Source organism: Suricata suricatta, chromosome 1 (assembly GCF_006229205.1).
Source record: "Suricata suricatta isolate VVHF042 chromosome 1, meerkat_22Aug2017_6uvM2_HiC, whole genome shotgun sequence".
NCBI classification, from domain to species: domain Eukaryota; kingdom Metazoa; phylum Chordata; class Mammalia; order Carnivora; family Herpestidae; genus Suricata; species Suricata suricatta.
Window position 1 is genome coordinate 10064571 of NC_043700.1, and position 5665 is coordinate 10070235.

The 5665-nt window shown below is 35.4% G+C and overlaps 1 long non-coding RNA gene across 1 annotated transcript; it reads left to right on the plus strand.

Moving 5' to 3' along the window:
- The first annotated feature begins 282 nt into the window (after positions 1-282).
- LOC115303476 lies at positions 283-3533 on the plus strand. The gene is made up of 3 exons (XR_003914211.1): positions 283-351; positions 1902-2065; positions 3430-3533. It is a non-coding gene; the product is annotated as an uncharacterized LOC115303476 (long non-coding RNA).
- The last annotated feature ends 2132 nt before the right edge of the window (positions 3534-5665 follow it).

The window sequence follows — 5665 nt, forward strand, 5'->3', positions numbered from 1 at the left end:
AAAAAGAAACCTCTAAGTTTGTTTCAGTTTGCTGGTAGAAATTTCTATAATACTATTCACAAAAATTTACAAAATTTGTTTCTTTCAATATATTAAAAAATCTATATTGTGTCAAGTTTTTTCATATGTCCACTCGTATCAAGCACTAACAATATTCTTTGTGTCCTCTCATTAATAACTGGATTATACTCTTGACAGTTTATCTCGTTTTTCAGTTCAAAAATGGGAACTTGATTTAATGTAGCCATAAGAGTGATGGTTGATGGAGTCAAATTATGAAGGGCCTTGCGGCCCTCGGAAAGATGCTGATTTTGATTCTGAGCAAGATAAGAAGTCATTAGATAATTTTTGGTAAGATTCAGTTCAAAAACTTTCACTTTAGTCCTTCATTTGATAATGGACTGAAGGGGCCAAAGGAGGTGCTGGGAAACAGCAAGAAATGACCAAGGTGGTAGCAGCAAGGGGAGTGACAAGGTGGCCGCGTTCTTGGTGTATAGTTGAAGGATATGATTCCCTCAACAGGATTTCCTAATGGCATGGACATAGACAGTGGAGAAATGAGTTAAGGAAGACTAAGGTGGTTGATTTGAACATTTCAAAGATGAAAATGCTCTTATCTCTGAAGAGGAAAAAAAAAAAACCCAGAAGAAACAGTAAGTTCTTGGGAAAAATGTATTGAGATGCCAATTAGATGCCTGTCAAACATCCAAAGAGATTGGTCAAAGGTTTGATAAAAGAATCTGGAGTGCAAGGAGGGTAAATGTTTCCCAATGACACATTAAACGTTATACTTTGCTACTGTTAGATTGAAATGATAATTTTTTGAAAATTTAACGTAGTGTCTTGGGCTCTGCCATCAAAGCTAAGACTATGCATTTTCAAAAAGAATGAGATGAGATTTACAATTCATATTGTCTAAATGTTGCCATGGCTTACACACCTTTCAAAAAGTTAACAGGTCCTTAAAAATATGTGATGTCTGTGGGATTGTTCCTTCTTTTGAAGAGGCTACGAAAAACTATCAAGTTTGGATAACTGTTAATCGTATTTTTGATTTCTATAGCACCTTAAGGTTGTGTGAGAAATGAATGTCTTTTCTTCAAAATAATTAAAACTTAGCTTTTGACAGAGTGTGAAGTATTTATACTTTTTAAATAACTTACAGTAAATTAAAGGTCCATATCCTCTACATAGAAAAAATTGATAATATGGCCAATTCTTCGTATTCATAGTAGTTGTATTCTATACAGTCTCTACAAAGATTGAATTAGCTAACACTGAACCAGTGTTCCTAGGGGAAATTCAGAGTTAGTCCCTCCAAACTCTGGTCACAACATTTTCATCAGCCGATAAGAACATAACCTTGTCTGCTGTAAGTTTCAGTTCAACAGCACCTTACTTACTATATATCATTGATTCACTTACGGTGAACTCAGGGCCAATAGTACTGTAACTCTTATCTGAACGGAGCTCATCTAACACATGGCCTTTCTCCAAGAAGCTCACCACAGCCTTCTTGCACTTAGGAACACTGGACAGCACTTGAGCACTACATCTGGGGTCATTTTAAATCATATAATCACTAACAGCTCAAAAAAGTGAAATGTCACACTAAAAGACTATAAAAAAGATACATTTGTAGTATGAGAGCTGAAGTGAGAAGGCAGAGCGTTGTACTGTTTGACCTTCCCCGGGAACATACACAGAGAATGATTCAACTTTTTAGCCACTCCGCACATAGCCAGGTGTGACCATGAATGAGCTGCAAGTATTGCTTTGAGGGTTACAAATAAACTTTGAGTAGGCAAGTTCACAAATACAGAATCTGTGAATGAGGATCTCTTGGTCATATGTGCATATATTCTTAGAATCACATCTAAATATCTATTCCTCCCCCACAGACAATATGATGTCAACTACCTAGTAGGACAATGGAAAAACAATAAAACAAGTGAAAAATGAAAAACAAAAACCACAAGGCCTGTATCATAATGTCAGTGCTATACTAATGAAGAGAAATTGGAATGAAGGAGAAATGAATGCTGGATTCTAAGAGAGAGAAAAAGTATGTTGTTCTATAACTGCTTACGCTTGATGTGGATTTTCAAACTATATTCTTGGTGGTTCTATATAACTTTTCCTTGTAAATATCATGTCTGTTACCTCTATTAATGTTATTTTTATTTAGCTCTAAAATGTGTTTCAGCTATTATATATGCTATGGTAGAACATGCTGAATTTGTTGATTTTATATTTATCCCAGTCATCAACATTATCATAATCCCTTTCACCCTCAGATTGAACTTTAATGTTCCATACTACTGGAACATTAATGACTATGGCTTTCTGCAGGCCAGCAAGAACAAGATCAATTTATAATTTTTAGAATTCTACAGAATATATTTGGGGATCTGAACAAAAAGCATAATTCTGTATCATTGTACTATGTTTATAAGGAAACCTGGATGAGGGTGTATAATTTGTAAATATTTCAAATTAGACAGTATTTGATTATTAATATAATATAATCAATGCACAGTTGTGCATAATTATAAAATTGTTTAAAATGTTTTTCCTATAACTCTTTCAAACTATTTTACTTACCTTTGTTCAAAATTTGCCAATGCATTAGGTCTCAATTTGGAATCATATCAACATCTTTATATTACATTGTTTTTTACAAATAGATTTTAAGTAGTATTATGATGTAGGCAGGCCGAGTCCAGGGATCCAGAGCAGGTCCCACAGGACCTACCAAGAGGATCCTTGGCTATGCACAGGATAGAAATCAACCAGGAGCCAGCAGGAAGTGAATCCGAGTTTAGCGCAGATATAGAGAGAGTTCAGGCACAGGTGGAGTGTCTGGGAGATACAGAAAGGAAAGGAAGAGTCTCATCGTTGCTTTGGATTTGGGGGCTGCTGTTGAAGATTGTGCTCTGGTGTATGTGTCCTCCTAGGCATCCAGGTCCTGGTTAGAACAAGGACAATAGTCCTGGTGTCCTCCCTAAATCCCTTATTCCTTAGAACCAGGAGGTCTTGGTATCAAGATTTCTAGCGCTGGTTGTCTGGAAAATGCACATGATGGCTTCATCTGGTCATTCTTGCCTTATCTGTCCTCGGACATTATCGACTGTGCTGGAAACTCTAAAGAATCATCACCTATGTGTCCTTTACGAGGACACAGAGTATGAAGCACGCGTCAGGAAGAGGTGAGGTCCTCTCAAGGATAGAAGCAGGAAAAGGAGCAAAAGGAAGACTTCTGTGGCATCCCTTTAACTTCCCTATTCTCAATCATATTAACAAAAATAACACTGTAGGTTTTCATTTGTCGTACCTGGTATTTCTAAAGCTATCTTTGCTATCTAAATTTACTTCCTTTCTTTGCTCTATATTTATATTCTTTGAATGAGTTTTACTCTGCTGTTCTAGATTTCAGGTCATCTTTACAGCTGCATATCGCTTTACCTATCACCTGCCAGTGCAGACCAACTGAGACAGAGACGGGGGAGAAGGATTAGGTAAATAAACACTGAACCACAGAGTATGTAGAATAATTTAGTCTCGTTGCTTTCAATGGCTTGGAAATTCAAAGTATCTACTAGATATCACCTTAAATGAGTAGTTAATTATGATAAAAACACAGAACTAACAATGCTCTCTCCTACTTGGGTTAGAATTATGCCACATGCATATCACTTGGTCATGGTGCTTGAAATCTTTTAATTAAATATCCCTATGCAAATTTCCTAATGTAAATAAACATTTAAAATTAATACATATATCAAACAATATTTGACTATTAAACATTTGGCTCAAGATTTCTTCAGCCAATACTTATAGCAACTACCAAAAATTCATGCTCATAATTCATGTGTGTATATCTATATCTATACAAATTCAATGTTTTAAAAAATGCATCACTCTCGTCCTTCAATGGTTATTTTGCTTTTAAATCATTTCTTCTGGTGAATCGTTTCGTCTTGATATTTACTGGCATATTCACCAGCAACAATACAACAATAAAGAGTCAGAAAAAGTGTAGAGTGAAGAAATATCGTAACTAAACTAATGTGAGTTCGCTCCTTGTTGAATCACAGATAGAAATCATACCAGAAAGAGTTGTTGCACAAAGCAAACTTTATTTACAGCAAACCAGTAGTAGATCATGGAGAAAAACTTGCAAAACTGTGATTTACCAAACATGGGTAAAGCCTGTTTGTCCTGTGTAGAGGTAGGCGTATGATTGCACATGTGACTTACGGAAACATGCCTATACATGTTATGTATCGCATGTTATGTAAATGAGGCGTGTGCTCCTTGCGTAGAGGCTTTAGTATTAGAATGAAATAAGGATAACTGTAATCACTCCCTGGGTCACTTCATGATCCATCTGCACAGATGAGAGTCGGGGTTAAGTTCAAACTGGCCTGGGTCGTCTGGGCCACTGGAGCTCCTTCTCCAGGCAGTAGTTAAGGTTTCCAGGGAAGTTAGGATTTCCACAGGGGATGCTTTGCCTGTGTCTGTATGTGTCTTTCACCACAGTTAAAAGATAAAGTGGAAAGAAGAGCTTACAGAAGATTATGGGACAAAGGTCGGTGGTACAAGCAGGTGAGCAGTAAAGGTCATGTCTTGGAGTCTAGCTGGTGACAATATTATAGCAAAAGAAGTTTTTAGTGTCATTGCAGGAACATATTTTAAAAGAGGCTGTGACCTGAAAACTCACAGAGAGAAAGAATTGAGAAGGTCAGGGGTAGGGGGGGGGTCAGGATGTGGCAATTATCCTGCATTGTTTTCTTCAACTTATTAACCACTAAGTTCTCTGGAAAGAAAATGTGAATTTTGTTCCTATGTTTTCTTTGAACCGTATTTCAAATTTTTGTCATTTGATAAATAGTACAGTTAAAACATGAATCATTGTTTTACCTTTCTTGACATTTTAGACACATAGCATTTGGAAAAAACATTAATTATAGAAACTTTCTCTTGATTATATTAACCAGAAGTATTTTAGTAAAACAATATCTTGATTAAACCACATAAATTATAACTCTTAATGTTTTTATCAATGGAGATCATGTATACTTTTACCAAGTCCAAATCAATAGCAGAAATAAATTAATGATGAAGTAGCAAAGACCATATGGTAAATTCAATTAAATTAATTAAGAATTTAATTAGAAACAAACATGTGCCTAGCAGTCTATTAAATATTGAAGGGCACACAAAAAAAGCACAGAGCACAGAACATATTCTACAGATACGTATGACAGCATTTGAAAAATACATGAGATAAACCTGAAATAATTAAGACTAAGATAATTCAGAACTTTAGAATTGGAGTGGCGTGGATATAAAACTCAGGGCCCATGGCTTGAATTCTTTAAGTCTTAGGGCCTCAACCACACAATGAAAATATGAACAAACATATCAGTGGATTGCTTCAAGGGTAAAATGAGATATGAAAGTAAAATAGTTAATGAAATACCTGGCATACTATAAATATTTTTAAAAAGTGAAAATATGGTGGCTCATATCAGCTGACATGGTAAGGGCTGCATAGTATCTAGTCTTTAGAGATGCAATGATAGGGATATTAAGAAATCATAAAAATGATTTTTCAGATAGTTTGAAATTATAAGTGCTATTTATTTTATGTTTTATTTTG